Consider the following 22,707-nt stretch of genomic DNA (forward strand, 5'->3'; position numbering starts at 1 on the left):
ACTCTTTCCCTTCCCTTTGACCTGAATAATTAATGTTCCTTTACTCTCTTTACTTCACTGATGTAGATTTAACTCTTTTATTATTCCATTAAATTCTCTATAAACTTATTAGTTGAAATCATATAGAAATCTTTGTTTAATTGCACTAATGGTTAAATCCTGAATCCTTAATACAGTCTAATATGAATAATTACTTTTACCATCTCCCCCAAATGCTAATACCTTCAACACCTTCAATTCTATTTTTAACCTTCCTGACATTTGTATTACTGTTTTCATGCATTTTATTCTACATATATTTTAATCTCCATGAGAGATTTCTAGAATTACTTCACAAAATAAATTTCATTTATATTTATTTATAAATTATCCTTTCCTTTCCTCTTCAGTCCTTCCTGCATTCCTGGTTTTCAACCTGGGATCATATTCCTTTGGCTGTGATAACTCACTGCAGTATTTTGTCTAATTCAAGGCTACTAACAATGAAAAGTTTCACTTTAAGTTTCTCTAGAACATTGTAATTTGGGGCACTATTGCTGCTGGGTGTAGAATTCTGGTTTGACATGAGATTTCTTTTAGCATTTTAAAAATGCTGCTCTGTTGCTGTCTATCTTATTTTCTTTATGGTTAGAAATCACCAATTGGCCTTTTTCTTGCTTATTTGGCCTCTCTAGTCCCTAAAATCCTTTACATTAACTTTGGATTTTAGATTTAGAAATAGTTTATTTCATTAATATTTCCTGTATATGCACTCTGCTTAGGGAATCTTGAATTAATTGAACCTGTGGATTGATGTCTTTCATCAACTGGGAACATGCTTGTGTATTTTCACTTCTGATATCAATTCCTCCCCATGTTCTCTCTACTCCCCTTTTTTTTTTTTTTTTTTTTTTTGTGAGGAGATCAGCCCTGAGCTAACATCCGCCAATCCTCCTCCTTTTTTTTGCTGAGGAAGACGGCCCTGGGCTAACATCGGTGCCCATCTTCCTCCACTTTATATGGGACGCCGCCACAGCATGGCTTACCAAGCAGTGCGTCGGTGCGCGCCCGGGATCCGAACCAGCGAACCCCGGGCCGCCGCAGCGGAGCGCGCGCACTTAACCGCTTGCGCCACCGGGCCGGCCCCTCTCTACTCCCCTTTTAATCACACCCCATGTGTCTTCTAATTCTACCCTGAATTTTCCAATGTCATGGACCCTATGGTTTTCTTGAGAGATTTGCTCTTGAACTGTCTTCCACTTTAGTAAACCAGCCTTTTGGTGGAATCAATTCCTTCTTAATTACTTAAATTCTTAATTTCAGTTCTAACATAAGCACAATATATAACTTGAATTTTTTTAAAAAAGATATAACAGAGAAGTTTGACAATAAGGAGAAAATGATTTCCTTTTGATACACTAAAACTTAAATAGATGGGAGAAAATTATATATTGGATCATATTAAGATATATGAGGAACCAGTATTCATTAAAGTTCAGCAGTAAGACAGAGTCAGTGGAAAACCTGAGTATCTTGTTATTTGTACTGATGTGGACTACATTTTGAAATGATAATATTTAGATTTCTTAGGTTAAATAAAAATGTTATAAAATCCAGTTTCATCTGTTTGTATTTACTTCTTTAACATGTGTTCTGGAAAATTTAAGTGACATAGGTCACGTTGTGATGTCTCTGTTGGTCTTGGTTGATAGAGCCATGATGTGATGGTTAACTTTAGCTGTCAACTTGACTACACTCAGGGGTGCCCAGATAGACTGTGAAGCATTATTTCTGGGTGTGCCTGTGAGGATGTTTCTGGAAGAGATTAGCATTTTATTCCATAGTCTACATAAATAAACCCACCCTCACTAGTGTGGGTGGGCATCATCTAATCTGTTGAGGGCTCAATAGAACAAAAAGCAAAGAAAGGCTGAATCCACTACCTCCTCCTGACCTGGGATGTCCATCATTTCCTGCCCGTGGACATCAGATGTCCTGGTTCTAAGGCGTTCAGACTTTGACAGAATTATATCACTGTTTTTTCTGGTTCTCCAGCTTGCAGATGGCAGATTGTGGAACTTCTCAACCTCCATAACCTTGTGAGCCAATTGTTAAAATAAATCTCCACTTCTATATGTTTATATATATTCTATGGTTCTATTTCTCTAGAGAATCCTGACTAACACACATGGATAACAAAGTGCATATTAAGGGCACCTGGAGGAAATTTCCCAAGACATAGGTGGCTCCCTCAACCCCCACGAGGAACCAATTCATCCCATCTGGCAGCAGGCACGAGCACGTGCACACACACACACACACACACACACACAAAGACAAGTAATTTGAAAATGTGCTCAAGCTCAAACTCTCAGTCTCTGCCTTATCGTTCATCACAGCAATGATTTCTACATGGCGTGTTATACATCCTTTGCCATTTATGATCTCTTTCTTCTCACTAAGACTAAATCAAACAGGGGCAGTCAGTCTGTATAGTTATTTTGTAGATCAAGGGTTTTATACCAGAGCTTTGTATGTAGTAAGTGCTTTACAAATAGAATGACCAAATAGTTTTCCCTCCAATCTGGAACATATCAGGTAATGAAAAGTGTAGTATTAATATTTATGATAAGACAACAGGAGAAATATGTGCTGAAGATAGAAATGGAGGATTTAAAAGTTAAGATGAACTGATCACATTTGCATTTTAAACAGATCGTTGAAACTAGAGTCTCGTGATTGGATTACCAGGAGAAAGGATTTGGAATCTTAAGCTACTCTTGCTAATTTATTGCAGTGTGCCACTGTAAAGGTGGTATATTTGCACAAGAGTAGTTAAGTGGAGGGGCCGGCCCGTGGCTTAGCAGTTAAGTGTGTGTTCTGCTGCTGGTGGTTGGGGTTCGGATCCTGGGTGCACACCAATGCACTGCTTCTCTGACCATGCTGAGGCCATGTCCCACATACAGCAACTAGAAGGATGTGCAACTATGACATACAACTCTGTGCTGGGGCTTTGGGGAAAAAAAGGAGGTTGACTGGCAATAGATGTCAGCTCAGAGCCAGTCTTCCTCAACAAAAAGAGGAGGATTAGCATGGATGTTAGCTCAGGGCTGATCTACATTGGGAAAAAAAAAATATTAGTTAAGTGGATGGATTTAACATGTTTCATGAAGCAAAGTTTTAGTCTTTGAATTTTATATGTATATAAATATAAAATATATATTGTGCACATAATATATGCGAGCCCTTTTTGTGTGCAAACCCATATATGAACACTATCGTGGGAAAATTTGGAAAATCCATATTAGTCTTGTCTTCATGGAATATCTAATTTAGTGAGAAAGAACCAAATCTTGAAAGAAATAGATAAAAATGCACATATAAATAAAATAGAAAAAAATCAACAAAGAGGAAAAATGGGGTTTTGTAATTTAGGTTACTAGAGCAAGAGAGTTCACTGTGTGGAAATGCTAATTTGTAGGAGACCTGAAAAGTGATTAGAAATAAATCAGAAGTGGATAACCTGTAGGTAGATTCAGAAGGGTGGATGGATGGTTCATTGATATGTGAGTGTGGGGTGGCAGGGTGTCCAGAGTGACACCCAGGGGTAGACAGGTTATTACCACAAATAAGTGAGTTTGGGGACACTGAGAGAGAAGCAAATTATTTGGGGAAGCGATTTGTTCAACTTGGGACCTGGTCATTGTGAGTTGAGTCATCACTGATGTGGTGAGTGGGCAGGTAGATAAATGGGTCTTGGGATCAGAGTTAAGTCTCTGTTGATTCTTTGGACATGTTTGGCTCATTAGTGGTATTTGAAACCAGGGAAATGGATGGGGTTGCCCCAGAAGGAGGATGCAGATGGGGAACAGGTGTTAGAGCAGTGCTGACTTCTGAGAAGCATCAGTCGTTGTGGGGTGGTCATAAAGAGAAGCCAGGAAGTAGCTCAGGAAGTTTAGACAGGCAAGAGCAGGACAGTGTAGCGTGGTGAATCCTAAGGACAAATGGTCTTTTAAAAGGACATTGGAGTCCGCAATGTCACGTACTACCGCAGAGCGTGTCAGATCAATCATGAAAAGTCCCTAGTGGATTAGTAAGAGACATGGCTTGTGAGGTTAGCAAGAGAAGCATCCGCAGAATCTGAGTGGGATTGGGTGGGCACTGTGGAAACAGAGGCATTGGGATATATGTGAACTTTTCACAATGGATCCTTGGCAGAAGGAGGAGAGGAGGGGTGTGGAGAGTGAGGACTATTAAGAATGTTGGATGAAAGATTGGTTTGTAGATGGTAGACATTTGTGCATATTTGAAACTTGAGGGATGATTCCAGTAGGGAAGTTATGGAAATCACAACAAATATTGAGGGCATGATGTCATTGAAATGGAAGGAAAAGATAAAAATCAGAGTGGTTTCAGCCAATAAATCAATTTCTTTGCATAAAACAACAGAAAAGCTGTGAGAAATGAATTTCTCATGAGGAATATTTGTAGATCTGATGACTAGAGAGTGAAATAGTTCTTGTCTGGGGGTTAACAATTTATCTGTGAAATATGGAGGAGGTCGGAATATAGAGATTTATGGAACTCAAGAAATGGAAAGAATTGAGTAGAGCATTCAGGAAGCATTAGAGAAATGCTTATAGGTCCATTGGTTGCTGTTGATTCTTTGTTGGGATACACAGACTTCTGGTGCATTCTCTGTTCAGTGCAAGTGTCAACATGTCATGGCAGGTATTTGAAATCATCTGAAGTGTGCAGGGTGTATATGATGGCAATAAGGAATCTGGGAGTATGGTCAGTGGATGATTGAAATGATGGGCTGTGGCAACTGAGCTTAATAGACAGGAGTATGAGAAGAAAAGAAAGAGAGGCTTGTGAAGATATTCCTGCTGGAGTAATCTAGTTTATTAAAGAATGATTATTTAGAGTGGAGTTCTTTGTGTAAAAACTGGAAATGTGGAAATTTGTGTTGGGAATATGGTGTTTCTGAATTACTGATTTGCGAGCAGGAGAATTTTGGGTGAAGATAGGATCGGGGTGTGGAATTGAATGACTAGGGATGGAATAGTGAATAATGTCATTAGAGATGAGGCACTAAAAGGAGCTATGGAGTCCTTGGAACTCGTGTGTCCCAATAACAGTGGGCTGTGGGGCACCAGCATGTGTGTATTTGACCATGACAGAGAGAGGAGGAGAGGAACGAACTGAAGCAAGATGGTGGACGGCAGCTGATCTGGATTTGACACTGGATAATGACCTTGAGCTTTCTGTCCTTGTCTCACATCAGCTTGATGATGTCACTGAATCCTGTTCTCCACGTGTGGTCCCTGTACCAGCAGCATCAACATCACCTCTTAGAAATGAAAATTGTCCATTCCTTCCCCAGACCTACTGGGGTTGAGGTCCAGCAATCTGAGTTTTAAAAACCCTCCAATGATTGTGATGTACAGTGGGATTTGAGACACGTCTCCAGGGATAGAAGGAGGGTGGAATAGCCACGTGAGCTGAGAACGTTCTCCATGGATGGTAGTCTTCATCCTCCATTTTGTTCAAATTTCACCTTTTATTTTGTTTCGAAAATGAAAGATCAAAAGATATGTCCCGACTTTATAGTGGAAACGGTAAGACCATGAAACTAAACACAATCAGAAAACTGAAGTTCTATGCACCCTGAAGCCTAAGCAGCTGCATATTTCAGAGTCCAGTTACTGGAATAACTTCCCAAACTGGCGATGAGGTCAGGTGCAGTCAGTGGGATGAGACCTAGGAGAAGCCCCAGCAAGTCTGTGGATACAGTAGACTGCAGGGACTTCAGGCCTGCAGCAGTAAAGGAGAACTCTTAAGTTCTTTGGAGTCGCATATACCTTCGAAACAGTCACACAGTCTGGTCCATGTGAATCCCTGGACCATGCTGGGGCCGAAGGATCTTCACACCAGCCCTGATCCCACCCCAGCCCACTGTCCATATTGGGCAGAGATGAGTCCAGGAATGGGTCTGGGTCGCTCACAGACCCTCTGCAGGCAACAGGCATCTTCTAGAGATATCAGAAAACAGACACAGAAAGTGAAGAAAAGCATGGGAGAGACTGTGGTCTCGAGGACAGACGAGATTTCCGGGTAGGCAGACAAAGCAAGGAGCCAAGAAAGACATCCTGAAAACACAGTGAGGAAAGCAGCATCAGTGCTGAAGAAAAGGAGAGTGGTGCCATTGAGAAATTCCCCATGAGACAGGCTTGACTCTCACAGCATCTCTTTGTAACCTCCATCATGATCTTGACCTTTCATGGTAAACCTCAATATTAATTTATTTGAGTATACTTGGTGAGTTTTCTCCTTTTTATATTAAAATTGATAGGATAATTGAAGCTGAGGAATTAGTGTTTTGAACTTACATTTGTTTTTTCAAGAACTTACACTCAATGAAGAGATGATACCTACTTGAATGAGATTTGTCTTTTAATGTATATTAAATCTGATTCCATACATTTTTATTGTGATTTTGCTTTTTTATTTTTTCTTTTTTTTTGCTGAGAAAGATTCACCGAGATAACATTTGTTGTCAGTCTTCCTCTACTTTCTATACAGGTCACCGTCACGGCGTGTCTGCTAATGAGTATTGTATGTCCGAGCCTGGTAACTGGACCTGGTCCACCAAAGCACAACATGCCAAACTAAACCCCTCGGCCAGGGGCAAGCACTATGATTTTGCATCTAATTATAACATAAAATCCATCAATCTTTCTCTTCATTGTCACATGGTAATTCAGACATAGGTGTTTTCTATATCATGAATTAAGTATCTCTTCTCTGTTACCTGGCAAATTTGTGTAGCTTTGATTTTGGAATCTAAACAATGAGCATACCCCCTGGGGACATTATGTTCCACTCAGAGAACCTTGCAGCAGGCTCATTGCCTTCCTTCCCACATTAGATCCAGAGTCGTGGAAATGTGTTTGCCTTGCACACAGCACAGAATACATAGGAATTACTCAACAAACATGTGATAAGTGAATAATTGGTGGCATCATCAGGTCATTCACAGAAGCCAGACTGAGAGAGAACTTCCTTAGGTCAGCAAGGAGAAGTATTCCTTTATATTTGTGATGTTTATATTGTAAGATTGCAATGTGAACACCAAGTATACTACTTTTATCAAAATTGTGTTCTGAAGGTTTTCAAAAATCTCGAAATCTCAGAGTAGAGATAAATCAATCTCCGTGAACCTGTTACTTGCTTCAAAGATTGTCAACTAGTATACCATCTGACTTTGTTTATCCTCACACCAAGACCCTAAGAATTAACCAGCTGAGATGGCTGAGAGCACATCATTTCAGCTGTAAATATTTCAGTTTCTCTTACAGATGAGGGATTTTTTGAACACAAACACAATAACCTTATCACATACAAAAATAAAAATGTCATTCGGATAATCAACTATGTAGTCAGTATCCAAAGTCTCCCAGTTTTGTCAAGGTTATTTCCTGGTTTTACATTTTATTTGAGTCAGGATCTTAATGAAACCCTTCTTTTGCAATTGGTTGATCTGTTTCTGAAGTCACTTTTAATCTCTTAGTAGTTCATGCATCTTGGGATTTTGGTGGGACATGAGTGTGTGTGTTTGTGTGTCTAGACCGATGTGTGAATTATTTCTTTCCCGGATGACAGGGCCCTGGAAGGAAGGGCCTGCTCTGTGGGAACCAGGATTTCTACTGTGCTTCTGGCTGAACTGAAAAGGCCTCCCTGGGTGACACTTGCAGCCTTCAGATAGGAGGGGGAAGAAGTATCAAGGAAGTCAATACAATGGCCCTTGTCTTACAGGGTGTTTCCAGGGCATGATGTTCAAAATGGTGGGTGGTAACACTTTAGCTCCTGGTCGTGGGGTGGGTTCCTGGGGTGAGCTCTGAGCAGTGTCTGTTCACCACCCACGTGGGGAGCATTTCAGTATTTTAATTGGTAAGGTTGTGTCTGTTGTGTCTGTGGTGTTTAAGATTGGTGATATTCCCCTGCTGGACTCACTTCTATACCTGCCCCTCTCCTGCCTCATCTTTCAAAACTCCCAACAGGAAAGTTTCACATCCCTGTAACACAAATCCACATAACCACAGCACAGACTGGAGAAAAGAACACAGATGTCCAAGGGGCTATGTGCTCTATGCACTCAGGCCCAACTGCCCCTTTGATACAAGTCAGCAACAACACGACTGAGTGTGTAAACTAGTGATTGTCTGTGACCATGGACCTCAGAACCAACGGGCCCAGATGTCACGCTGGGCAGCAAGGGACAGTGTGGGTCATTCAGTGGACAAGATTAAGGTCTATTGTCCTGGCAAACCAGAGCTTACCCCTGATCCATCAGGCACAGTCGGGGAGGAATGGCCACGATGTACCTGACAGAGAGGCTGGGGGCCTTCTAACGAATTTCTGTGCAAAGAGAATCATACAAGGAAGTGCGGGGATGCTGTAAATCCTAGTTCACAGAGAGCAGTGAGGTTTATGGAACAAAGTCTGATTGTACCTTTAAAAGCTGCATCGTGAATCTTTCCCTCTGGATATGAAACAAGCAGGAAAAGGACTTCCAAGTGCATGGGGCAGGATCCTAGGAGGATTCCAATCGAGGCGAAGGGTGAACAGGGAGCCCTAGAGGCGGCCTGAGGGGGATGTCCTGTCGGCGCTTAGTCCATCTGCACATGGTCTTCCTCTGGCCTTGTCCCTTCCACAGGCAAACTTTTCTCTTTCTACTTTTTTTACTCATTTAGTGTAGATGCAAATCCAGAGACTGATTTGAAAACGACAAGTTCCAATATCTGATCAAAAGAAACCTCAACAAGAGAAGCAAAAAACATTCCTTCTTCCTTGAAAGCTGTAGAAAGACAGCCACTATCCTAGGGAAGGACATGGTCCTGGTAAGTGCTATTTGAAAAACACCCACATTTCAGTGGTTGTTGCTCTGCTTGGGAAAGTCCCTCCAACCTCTACCTCCAGGGAGATCTGAGGGGCTGTCTCTGCTCCTGTCCCAGGTGAACCACACTGAAATGCACCTGTCTTCTGAGGAAGGGGACTTGAGGGTGTCATTCAGTAGCCAGGGAGGAGACTGGTCTTCCCCCTCCCTTCTGCCACATACAATAAGCTGTAACCATACACGAGTTCTTAATTAAAGGAGGAAAGTGAGATTCTGTGTCTCGTTTACATGAGCATAAGCAGCGAAAGAACCACACCACAACACTCAGGCTGTGACAGAACCAGGATATAACATAAGAGTCAAATCTACCATTTACTATTAAAGAAATAATATCACTCCTCACCAATGGGTTAACAGTCGCTGGGGTGCAGATGTCAGGGAGTTGGAAGGGGTGGGGCCCTCCCGGTGGGGCCCTCCCTCTGGCGCTTTAGGGGAAACCAGGGAAAATCTTAAGATGTCCTCCTTCACTCAGGTGGGAAGAGCTGGCCCGGTGCACCCCGAGGGCGCCAGTGTTCCCGCTGCTCAGGGGGAGCTGAACTTGTGGTCTCCAGAGTGTTATGTCTCCTTGCCAAAGGCACGCTGGCTGAAAAGAAGAAACAGACTATTTTGGGGTGCTTCCCTGATATTCACGGCACACCTCCCTGCCCCCCTGCACTCTGATCCAAACCCTGTGCCGAGTGCTCAGTCCATCAACAACACCCCGTTTGTCCTTGATGTGGGAGACATCATTTAGCATCACCCATTTCAGAGGAGGCAACCGAGTCCCAGAGAGGAGAGGGGAGCAGCCTTTCACAGGCCTGGTCAGCAATGGAGCTGGGATCCAGGCCCATGCTTAGCCCTAAGCTATACTGAGCCCCTGGATTCAGTCACTGCTGGTCCCAACACTCACTAGGCCCTGAACTGGAGGATGGCCAGTTCTTTCTCTTGAAGAGCCGCATTTTGCACGCATTCTGGTGTATGGGCTCCAGCCGGCAGGAGAGGCAGTAGGTACAGGACAGAGCTGCCTGTGAGCTACCAGGAGCCTCACTTCAGGTGTCCCTCACAGAGCCTGCCAGCATCTGAGTCCTGGTTCTCCATGGGTCACCATGCATTGAGGTCTGGGGCTGATCAGGGAACCAGGCCACACGCTCTGAAGCTGGCCATCAGAGAGAGTCTGGCCTGCCCTCACCCAACTCCTGTGCCCTCACCTCTCATTGACACTGAGGGGCTCCATGGCCTGGAACCAGGCCCCAAATCGCTCTTCGGGCTCCAGGTCATACTTATTTGCCTCCTGCTGGAGCAGCTGGATCCTCCTGATGACTTTGCATTTCTGGGAGGCAGGACAGGGTGCAGACAGGGCTTGGGTGGGGAACCCTGCCAGGAACTTGTGGGGAGTGAGGATCCGGCCTGGCGTCTGTGTTCACTCGGGAACCCTCCTGTTTTCCCACTCAATTCAGGACTTGCCTGTCCTCACAGTTGGCTTGAATTAGTTCCTCATCCAGGAAGGTGTCCTTGATGCCAGCCCCTCCCGCAACCACCAACGTGATGGGATTCCCAACTTTGTGGATCTAACTCATCCAATAAATGTAAGACCCGAGGGATGAGGACACGAAACATCTTGCCACACGAGGTCTGTGATTTCCACTTCCCCACCCTCCCCACAGCTGCTCACCTCAAGCCATTTCTGGAGGTTCACCAGATGTCCCTGGAAAAGAGACAGCAAATGTCCATCAGAAACAACCCCCCAAGCCCATAACCAGCCCCTATCCCACTCCTTCTCAGGCTGTAGGACTGTCAGTGCCCAGCAGAGGGCAGAACGTCCACACAGAGAACTTGACACTGGGCCAGGCTCTGGGCTCCAGAGCAGGAGGGACAGGGGAGCTGAAGCCAGAGACCTTGTAGCCCACCCATTTCTGATGTCAGACGGGAAGACTGAGGCCTCAGGCAAGAAGGGACAGCTGGACCACAGATGTGCTTCCTGACTTGCAGGGGCTGATGGCACTCCCCCAGGGGCAGGGCCTGAGGTGGATGCTGAGTGCAGCTCAGACACAGCCTCCTGCAGCTCTGCAGGCAGGCAGCTCTGAGCTTCCCCAGACCGGGGAGCCTTGTGGGGGGGCTTACGTGGAGCCTCTGTTCCCGCATCGCTAAGATGAGCCTGACTCCCCAGCTCCCAGGGGTGGCCGTGGGGTTCTCATGAGAGGAGGTTTGCCAGGTACTGAGAGCTCAGGGGCCAGTGCAGGGCTTTCTCGTCCCAAACCTCAGGTTCCTACTACCTCGCCCACCTCCAGGTTCACTCACTTCCAGATCATCCTCCATCCCAATGTTCAGCAGCTTCGGTGATAGAGGAACATGCCCAGGAAGGGGACGACACCCTGTGAAATCAGGGTGGGAGGGGTGATGAGTCCCACCTCTCAAGTGCCCCCATGGACCCTCCCCCAAATCACTTCACCCCATCCTCCTGCCCACCACAGACTCCCACAGAGAGCAGCCTAGGACCCTCAGCAGCCTCCCCGCAGTTTCCCCCTCCAGGACCACCTAACGTCCCCCGTCAACTACCAGGGGAGGCTTTTGGCAAATCCCAGGTTGTGAGGTCCCTGCCACTCCCCCCCCAAATCCATCCTCGGCCCAGCCATTCCAGGCCTCCTCCTGGTCACTTCCAGGGCAGGCATTTAAGGCTCTGGGGCTCCAGGAGCTGGGCTGGAGCACGAGGGACCCCTCTCTTGGGGAGGCCTCAAGCCGTGAAGGAGGAAGCCCCTCCTCTGACACCTGGACCCTCCCCCTCAGGCCCCCTCACCTGATGCTGCCTCTCCTGGGCTCCCTGGGTGTCCATCTCCAGGGTGGCCCTCACAGAGGTCACCTCCTGCAGGGTCAAGGACAGGCTCCGGTGGCCATGCTCCCTTCCCTGTGTCTCCCAGGTCCCTGATCTTGTACCCTGGACATCTGGTGTCTATGGCTGCTCCCATTCTAGAGTGCTCTGATTCTAATCAATCCCAGCTCCAACACTCCCTCCTCTGTGCCCTCAGGCCTACCCAGTCCCCTAAGCCTCTGTCCTCATCAGGAAAGTGTGAGGAGGACTCCCCATGACTCTCAGGGTCCCCTGAGGACTCAGTGTCATCTGACTGTCACCAGTACTCTCCCCTTGCCCCTCAAGGAGGAGCACAAAGCTCTTGCACATTCCTCTCCCCCTTGTACCTCATCACCCCTGTGAGGCCTGCACCACAGATCATCTCCCTTCATTTCCCAGATGAGGAGACCGAGGCCCACAGAGGGGCGGTGACTTGCTCAGGGGCCCACAGAGGAGAGACCACTCCCCCTCCCAGCCAGAGGCCCTGTCCCCCGGCCTTCACTCCTCCTCCAGACACACCTCTGACCAAGGTCCTGTCCTCTGGACTCTTGGGGTGTGTCTAGGCGCTTAGTCAGGCTGAGGCATGGATGGGGAGGCAAAAGGTGTCTCAGGGGGCATATCCAAGTGGCTTCTGCCTGTCCCAGCCCCCTGGGATTTTCTGACTCCAGGCTGGACCTGAGGCCATGCCAAACGCCTCAGCTCCCTAGGATCCCGTCAGGATTGTCCCTGCACAGAACTGCTCCTTCATTCCCTCAGGAAGGGGACCCCCTCCTGCCACATCTGAGTGACAGTGTAGGGGGTGACCAGGGCACTGTGTAATGGTGACATTTGCATCCTTTTTTACCTGAAAATTTCTAATGTCCTGCCAGGAAGGTCCATTAAGAATCTGTAGGTTCTCTGATAATTCTCATTGCCATCTGGGGAGTATCCTTGTAAACAAGGCACCGGGGTAGACTCTCACTGCGTTGTCAGCAATGACCACTATCGGGATAGAATGCAGAGTCCCAGAGAGTACACAATTTTGTCCCAGATCCACCATACGTTCCAAGGCTGAGCAACCGTGTGTCCACCTGGTCTGTGTGACCACACAGTGCCCGTCCCTGGGGCAGGCAGGGTGCTCTTCCCTGGGAGGTGCAGTGAAGACCGAAGGAGCAGCAGGGGCCTGGCTTCTTGAGGACAGACTGGGTTGCTTTAGGAAGAAAAAAACCCCACCCACTCCATCCACCCGCCAGCCTGGAGGAAGATGAGGGCCAGCTGATGGGCCCGCATGGAAGCCAGAGACCTGCTCATTCTGCCAGGTCCTCACCTCCTGGAACAGTCCAACCAACACCACTCTACGCCATGACAAAGGCCTCCTACCCCAAACAGTCCCCACCTGCCCCTGCAGCTCACACCCCCCGCTTCCTGTCAAGCTTGACAAGACACACCGTTATTTCTCAGGGAACCTTAAGTGAAAAACTTACCAAAGAACACCCTGCCTGGTCCCTCCTCCCCCTTCACCTTCCCTCCTTCCAGATCTAGAGCCTCCACTCACCTCCGTGAGCAGTTTCCTCCTCTCCCGCTGGTCCTTTCTGCACAGGTTTTAAATTTTTTGCAGTTCCTCCCGAGGAGGGAAAAAAGGAATGAAACACTGTGGGGTGGTTTAAAGGTAAATCCCTTTTGTTTGAAAACGCAGAATTATCCAGACAGCCTGGATGAGCGTTTTCAGTGTGCCCTCTGAGCCCAGAGGTCTCTGGGACTGGGGAGGGGGCTGTCTTGTTGTCACCTGGGGCCTTCATTCTCTTATCTACTGAACAAATATGTTTTCAAGAGTCTTGATTTCAGGTGGACAGAGAGTTCTGTTGCTGCAAAGCAAACCCTTGAAAATCTTCAATTTGGTTAAAGTCAGGGTCTGGCACTTCGGGAAACTGATTCCTGAAGCAGAACCACTGGCCTAAGTTTCCAGAAAAACTTCATGCCTCCCAACCAGGTCAGACCCTGTCCCCAGGGTTCATTGTCTCCCAGGAGGTCCCAGCTTACTGAAGGGCAATGGCAGCCCTGTGGGGGGTGTCTGGTCCACCCAGGTGGTGCTCTCATGGAGAGAGGCCAACCCACCTGGACACCCATCTTCATGTCTTTTTTAAACGCTGAATGGAGGGGCTCTGCATTACCCAGAGGATGGCCTGGATTGAAGACAGTTTCCTCAGGCCTTGGCACTTCTGGGGAAGGGAAGAGAATGTGTTGTGATGGGGAGCTGGGGCCCTGCTTCCTCTGGCTTCTGTCCTCTCATGGACGTCTCTTGTCCTGGATGAGACAGAGGCTCAGGAAACCCGGGAAGAGCACAGCTGGACCCTGATGAGGAACACTCCCAGGGAGGAGGATTTTAGCTCAAGCCAAGGAAGGAGCCCAGGATGGGGTGAGTTTCCTACCACTGGGACCAGGAGTCAGGTCATCGAGGCCCTGGCAGGAGGGGCCTAAGGATTGTGAGAAGGCTCAGACCACAGACTTCAATCCTGAGAACTGAGTAAGGAGAAGGAACGGTTCCCACTACTCCAGAGAGGGGTTCCCAGGGCCTCCCACATCTTTCCTTGGCCAACTGGATCCAGAGCTCCACCACCCTGGCCCTGTCCTGGGCCGTCATGCTCGGGTCCCCGAGGCAGGTGGTGATGACACATTTGACCACTCTGCTAAAGTGGGTCATGGTGGCATGGATAGTGGGTGCAAGGTGCTCATTGGCCCTGTTGTCCCACTGGGACCAGTTGGAGTCCAGGAAGTCATGGGGCATCACTTTCTTGAAGAGCTCCTGGGGAGGACAGGGAGTGTCACGCAGCCCTGACACAGCCCAGCTCAACGTCCGCAGCCCCCAGTCCCAGACCTGGTCAGTGATGAGAGCTGGAGCTCAGGAAGCTGATATTGCGGCCTGAGGCTTGTGTGAGTCCCTGGGTGTTGCCTGTGTCCCCTGAGGGTACCCAGCACAGGATGACCCAGGACCCGATACTGTGGCCCACGGAAGTGGCATTTGCTCACCGCCCAGTCTCACTTCGTCCAAGCACCAGAACTAGGCTCCTGCTTGACCATCTCTAGGGGCATCTTCCACCCATTCTGATCATTCTGGGGTCTGACTACTCTTTCAGATGCCATTCCCCCAAGGGAGCAACAACCACGGGCTTTTTTTGTCTGCCATGTAGTCATGTACACATGAGGCACCTAATAAGTGCTGAGCCTGTTGAGGCCTCCTGGGCAAATGAGTGAACTACCCAAGGACCAGACAGCACTTCAGTGTGCTCCCCTCCCTCACCAAAGCACAGACTATGCCCAACTTCCTCTCTGCTCCACCTCATCCATCTGTACAGCCACTCTGCATGGCAGCTGCTCTCAGTGTCCATCTCTACTGTCCACATGAGGACAACAAAGGCTTGGGAGTTAAGAAGGCTGCTCAGGTTACATGAGGGTAAGCAGGGAAGCTGGGCTGAGATCATGGGATTCTGGATCACGAAATGGCAGGCGTGGGGCAGCTCATGGCAGAGGGAAGGCCGGCCCCACCTGCCCTGAGAGCCCCACTGCTCACCACATCCATCAGTGTCAACTGCTCTTCCACCAGCCAGGGAGGGAACTCCAAGAAGTCGGGCTTCTCCCTCAGAAGGTTCTTGGTCGTCACGTCCCAGGGGCAGGTGGGTTCTGGGGCTGGATCTGGCTCTGCTGTTATCTCTCCTGGTGGAGGGAGGATTCTCCCTGGAGCCAATGGTCCATTGGACTCCTGCTCAGGAGCTGGAACTGGGGCTGGAGCTGATGTTGGTGGTGGCTCTGGCCCTGGAGGGACTGATGGAGGTGACACTGGCTCCAGCTCTGTCACAGGTGGTGGAACTAGAGCTGGAGCTGGATCTAGCCGTGAAGCTGGCCCTTGCTCTGGCTCTGGAGCTGGGGGGAGCTCTTGAGATGGTACTGCAGCAGGAGAAAGAAACAGTGTCACTCAAGTAGCTGACTTCCCCTGTGCCTGTCAAAGACAGGAAAGACCCCACTGCCTTGAAGGGAACAAAGCCTCTGAACACTCAGCAAATTTTCTTCCCAGACTGCACTCACCTCACCTTCCAGCTCTGCCTCAATGGGCCGTGGATGCTACAGCTGAACCTGGAGAAGGCAGGCGTGGCCCTGCAGCCCCGAGCCAGGCAAGCTGACATGCAGAGTTGCCAGCTTCACCCTGAAGCAGAGAAAGTGCAGGGGATCCCAGAAATCCTGCCCTGGGTCCAGGCAGGTACATACCAGAGAAGAGATGGCACTGGGGGAGGCAAGTGAGCAACAGAGTCAGATGCCTGGCCTTTCCCTCCACACTTCTCCCCCAAGGCACCTGGCTTGGGACTGGGCCCCTATGCCTGCCCCTTCCCATCCAAGGGAGAGCCCCAGGGCAGCAGTGGTCCCTGTGACGCTATCCTGGCAGTGGCAGGCCTGCTTATACAGCAGGTTGAACACAGATTCTGTCATGACTCTCTTCTCGCTGACACTCTTCTCCCAAAGGGCTGGGACACAGCCCAGCCCAGCCCTCCATGCACTTGTACAACTGGACTGAGCACTGAGGCAGATTTGTGAGCAGGTTGCTCACACATCTCCTATCTTGGGCCTGGAGGTTGATTTCAGAAAAGGTGGATGTGGGGAGGCAGATTTTGATGGGTCTGTGGTGGGAATGGGTCTCTTGGGGACAACTCAGCCAAGCCACCCCTCGGATTCCCAGGGGTCCTGACACCCATCCAAGCTCTTTGAGTCCTGTCCTCTTGGATTGGAAGCCACCAGACCTCGGCCTTCCCATGGAAATCAAAAGATGGGTGAGATGTTGGTCCTGACAGGCCCGCCCCAGCCACAGTCCCCATCTCTCCCTCCACACCTTGTTCTGTAGAGACAGGAAGCCCTTCTTCGGGACCCAAAGACGACTCACGTTTTCAGATGGTCCTGCACTCTGCCCTCCTGACTGGAATAAGGAAAGATGCCTTTAGATGTAAAGGAAGCAATCAGGGCACCACTTGGGATGTACGATGGAGGACAGGACCTGCGAATGATGTCCAATGTGACTGTCTGACTCTCAGACGACAATTGAGGCCCAGCGATTGTATCTCCTTTATTCACTGAGTTTTACTAAGTGTCTCCAAAAGTCCTGCATGTAGTAGGTGCTTAATCTACATGGTTGCATGAGTGAAGTCCAACCAGAACCATCCCAGACACCTGAGTGGGACTGGGGCCCCTCTGCTGCCACAGAGATCCCTGATTGGCTACCACAAGGAAAACGACCAGGACCAGCTGGACAGAATCTCCACCTCCTTGACAGGGTGGTTTCCATGTGCTTTTCCAAACTCAGAAAGGCCACATCCCAGAAAAGGATGAGGCAGACTACTTTTCGTGACAAAGAGAGAAATAATAACCATGAACAACCACAGCATGTCTACAGCCCTCTCTGCAGATCCAGGCCCCAGGTAAGCACCTGCCATTGCTGATCCCATTAGTCCCTACAAGATCACCATGAAATTTATCCCCCCCCCACATTTCTGAAGAGCAAACTGAGGCTCCGAGAGATGCGGGGATTTGCACAAGGTACACAGCTGGCAGAGGGCAGAGTCAACACTGTGCTGAGGAGGGAGTGGCTACTCACTTAGTAAACAGCTGGTCCAGGACCTGCTGGGATGTGTCTGAGGCTGATTAGTTGACCATGAAAGTGGTGAGGCTGGAGATGTTCCTACTCAGGAAAGTTGGTGCCATGGACTCTGTCAGCTTCTCCATCATGCCGCCTGGAAGGCACGCATCCTGCAGGCCTCATTTAAATTCACAGTAGACTCATGCTCACACTGGGGGAGAGGAGGAGGGACATACAGTCAGTGAAAAAATGGTGAATCACCAGGAGGACTGAGGTGACTTTCTATCCTCCTGTGAAACTTGTGGAGAGGGGTGGAGGTCCAGATTCCTTTGAGAGTGGTACTGTGGGGCACTCTAGTGAGAAAATTCGGGGCAGCGGTTCCCAGCGGAATCTCAGATTTGAGTCTGGATTCTAGTACTGCGTTGATCATCTCAGGGCCCTGGGTGTGAAGACCCCTCTGCACCCACACTCACCTCAGACCAGCCCTGGTCATTGATGGACTGGTGCACCTGTGTCCACTCCAGGGAGATGGCAAACTGGAAAGCATCCACCAGCTCCTTGACCATCTCCTGGGTGCAGCTCTGCAGTGACAGTGCATAGGAGTCAGGCCAAGGGGGATCAGGGGTCTGCTTGGACTTTGCCACAGTGGGAAACCCCAACACAGATCAGGCACAGAGCGGCATCAGCACAGACTCCACCAGGGAAGGAATGCGAGGCACCTTGAGGTCCTGGCATTCACATGCGGATAGAGGAGCTTGGTCCCCAGCACTCACCTTCCTCTCCTGCAGCCAAGATCTTGAGTACGAACATGACACACTGCCTGACTCCCACCATCTAGCTTCCAGCTCCTGCCCTGCCTGGATCCTCATCATCCCCAACTTCCCTAACTCCACCTCCCCCCCACAAACACACAATGAGGGTCAAGGGGTGTGTGGCTGTCCTTTTGGGATCACAGTTCTGGCCTGACCTAGAGTGGCCTGCCCTGGCCTAAACTGTTACCTGATGGTTCCTCCTGCCAAAAGGCCACACACATTCGAGGTGAGGGTTGAGCCAACGTCTAAAGTGACTTAACACGCTCTCATTCTGGGCTTTCCAGGGGCCAGAGCCTCGGAATGTCACGGGACAACAGGAGAACATCCTGCTGTGTCGAGTGTCTCCACTCGAATGAACTCGACAGGAGGCTGTGATTACAATGTGGGTGCCTAGTAACCAGAGTTCTAAGTTCTGTTGGGGGCTGTCACCAAGGACGTGAGGTCACTTCTTCAAGGTTCTATTACTTGACCCCTTCCTTCAATGAGACCCACCCTAATCCCCCAGTAGGCTGTTGGCTGCTCTCCCTCCTTGCCCATGTCATCTCCATCACTGTACACAAATACCCATCACCACCCTCCCCACAGCTCCTTGGGAGTGGATCCAGGCCCCAGCTTTGAGGAGACAGAGCTGAGGTCAGACCTCTTTTTTCCTACCAGTTATGTGTCCTGGAAAAGCTGCTGTGCCTCTCAAGATCTCCCCAGTCTCCCAAGCTGCATAATGAGGATTGCGTTAAAAACAGCTTCCTAGGGACTTCATCAGGTGTATATGCGATAATACGTACAACACCTGTGGGCTGGTGTCACCTGTGTCTAATGCAGACAATTAGAGATGGAGGAAGTACAAAGAGTAGGACATCACATAGAATACCATTCAGAAATTCTCTGGGTCCCAGATGTGTGATCTTTGGTAAGACACTGCCACTCTGAGCCTCATTTTCAGGTCTGCGTCCTGAAGGGGTTGAAATTAGAGGAAACTCAGACATTGTGATCCACTGGCATTAAGCCTTCCACGGTCCCGTTTTACTCAGAATCAGTCCCAAGAGCCTCATGTTGGCCTATGTGGTGGCAGCCTCCACAATGTTCCCAATGCTCCTTGCCTCCTGGAGTGCACATCCTTGTGTCACCACTAAGTGGTCAGTATCTGGCTTCTGAACAACAGAACACAGCCAAGGTGATGGGATGTCATTTCCAAGTTTTAATTACAAAAAGTCTGTCACTTCCCACTTACTGACTTACTTGGGTTCCCTACTTACCTCCCTCCTTCTGTTTCCATCTCTCTCTCTCTCTCACTCTTACTATCGCTTTCTATCAAATCACCAGAACTGGGAATGCAAGTGCTGATGTTGTCAGTTGCACTATGTAGAGGCTCCATAGGAGAGAACTGAGGGAGTGTCCAGCCAACAGACAGACAGGAGCTCAGACTCTCGGTCCAAATGGATCCTGACAAAACCCATGTGAGTGATCTTGGGTGGAAATCTTCCCCCAGTGGAGCCCTGTGGAGACCACAGCCCCTGCTTCACAGAGACTTTGAGGCAGAGGCACCCAGCTAAGCCATGCTTGATGCTTGGCTCACAGAAACTGTGAGATGTTAAATATTTGTACTTTATAGGTGGCAGGTTTTGGAGTAATGTTGTCACAGAGGAACAGAAAGTAACAGTCTGCCATGTCCCAGGATCCAGCCTGATCACCCTCCTCTCTCCCCTTCTCTCTCTTCTCAGGCTCCCTCCAGCCACACTGGCCACATTTCTGACCTTCTCTGGTCAAACTCGCTTCTTCCTGTGAGTCTCTGCACCAGGGAGCCTTCTCCTTGACACACTAAGTGTTCTCAGACATATGCAGGGGTGCTTACACTTATCATTCTGGTCACAGCAAAGGTCTGAAATGCCTCAGGGCAGCCTTTCAGAACCTCCTAGCACAGTCTCTACCATCACATATCTCACATCCAGAAGAGCATTACATGATTTCCTCCTCCTTCCTCCCATTCAGATAAAATGAGTGCATGAGGAAGGGCTGTCTGCTTTTGCTGAAGCAGAGGCAACTCCTTCTGGTTATACCAGGCACAGGACTGTCTCTTCCAAGCCGAATGTTTCCCACCACGAGTCCATTGTTTAAGGAAACCGTCATTCCCTCTATTTCATGGGTCTGGTTTCCCCAAGAACACAGTGAACCAGCCACTCTCCCTGTGCTGCATCACCATAAACCCACAGCCAGAAGATAAGCACCGGGTTAAAACACCACCAGATCCTGAATTCAGTCACTGCTGAGACCCTCCCATCAATGTTGTCATTCAATTGTGACTTCTGAGGACACCTTTCCCCTGAGACCCACTCCCAGCCTGTCCTCAGCTTCTTATAACAACACTGAGATTCCCTCAGAATCCTCCCAACCTGGGCAAGAAACATTCTGAAATGTTCTCTGTATTAATTTTCAGGGACTGGAGACACTGGTACATGTAATTTGAGTGTGTATGTGCAGTAGTTTCTACGCAGGTATTCTATTTTTCAGACACAGGTAAAATAGTGTGGCTACTCAATGCACCAAGGAAATGGATAACCGATCAAATTTTTTCATGATGTGAAGTCTTTAGAGAGTAAATGTCATGGTTAAGAGCACAGACTATGGAGCTAACTCCTCACGTCCAAATTCCAGCTCAATCCCTTATTAGATATTTGTATTGACTGAGTTCTTTACCTGATTGGTGCCTCAGTTTCTTCATCTGTCAGTTGGCAATAATGATCAGCATACCTATTTTGTAGGTTTATGGAGAGTATTAAAGGAGTTAAAGTTTGAAAAATGCTTGGAACACCTAGTGTATTACCAGTGCTGTACCTATATTTTAGAAATTCTTCTGACACTGCCTGTGAACCCCAGAGGGTGAGCCTGTTGTCTGGATGTACGCAGAAAGCACTCCATGACATACAATGAATAAATGAATGAACAACATTGGCGAATGCATTACCAATGTCACCTATGTCATCCTACAGGCATTCCCAAGCCAAACCACAGGCAGACATTCCTGCTCTGTCCTGCATCACATTCCCTGGAGGAATCACTGGGGCTTCTTGGACCCTGGTAACCGTGCCCACTAAAGGTTCTTTTCTGTCAGCAAACCCCAGTCTTTGTCCAATTGCTGCAGCTCACAGGGTCTGCGCTCTGATCCTTGTCTTCACTCGAGGGAGAAGTGCCATCCCCAGAGCTGGGCACACACAGATCCTGAGCCTTGGAGAAAATGATTCCCTGGCCCTGGGGCAGGTAGAAGAGCACACAGACAGAGTGGGATTTGTGGAAAATCCTCCAGGTGTTGTCAGAAGGGATGGAGCCAGGGGATGTGTCAGCAAGGACTGGTCTGGTTGGTGGGCCTTGGTGGTTAAATAGTAGGAGGGGTTGGGAGGTTTCATAGGTTCTGGCATAATACAATCAATATGACGGTCATGAAATCAGAATCAGCCTAATTAAGGCCAAATTAACCCAATGTCAGCTGTTCCCTGACTCTCTAATCCAGTAGTGACTTATAATAAGGGTATTCGTGTTCTATCATCTCCTTTTCATTGATTAGCTAGAGTAATTATTCTTTACATAGCCTGTCTATTTTTACATAGTAAAGAAAAAGTGAGTTTTAAAACAACCCTCCTTGGAAAAGTCTCCCTAACATATTGAATTAATAACAGAAGCCAGGACAGGAAATTCACCACATATCTTGAGCTTTAGTCTCTGGTTTTAGATGTTCCTAACTGGTAAATTACCTTGACTTCTGCCTTCTTTCTTGAGATTAGTCCACTTAGGACTAAGTAGGAGTGCAACCTCATGCCATGTGAGAAGAGGTGGGACTCTAGGAAGAAGTTTTTTTCATTCTGTCAGTGTGTCTGTGTGTGTGTATGACAGTTTTTGCTGCATCTTGCAGTGTGAGTCAGTGTAGACTCATATTCTAGGGAAAAAATGTACCTAACCACTGTCTCTGGACTTTATTTTCACTGATGGCTTCCACGGCACTGTCCAATAGTAACATTAAGCACTCTATATTATAGAATTTAATTTTTTTCTTAATGGCCACATTTTAAAAAATGAAAACAAACAAGTGAAACTAATTTTAATAGTATATTTTCACCCACTATAACCAAGATATCATCAATGTGGGTGCACTCTACACAAAACTTCATAATGAAAGAGTTTACATATTTTTCCTGGGTTTAATAAATCCAGTGTGTACTTCCCACTTACAGCACAATCTCCATTTGTAAGTTGAGTTTTTTCAGACATATTCTCTGTACTGAGATTTAATGTTCACAGTTGTCAAATAACAGTCACTAGGAGTGGAGTGGATGATAATTCACTACTGAAGTAAGCTCTAATGGAGCTATGAACACCAACTGGTCAATGGGCTAATCAAATGAATAGTCATATAGTACAGAAGAATGGTATGATTTGGGATTTAGAAAAGGACTGGGGACAGTGTGTCCTGACAGGGAGCACCAGGGATTTTGTTGTTGAGAGTGACAAGGACAAAAAGAGAATAAAGTCATACTGATAAGTGTCTAAC

This window comes from Diceros bicornis, unplaced genomic scaffold (assembly GCF_020826845.1).
Source record: "Diceros bicornis minor isolate mBicDic1 unplaced genomic scaffold, mDicBic1.mat.cur scaffold_54_ctg1, whole genome shotgun sequence".
Taxonomy (NCBI): domain Eukaryota; kingdom Metazoa; phylum Chordata; class Mammalia; order Perissodactyla; family Rhinocerotidae; genus Diceros; species Diceros bicornis.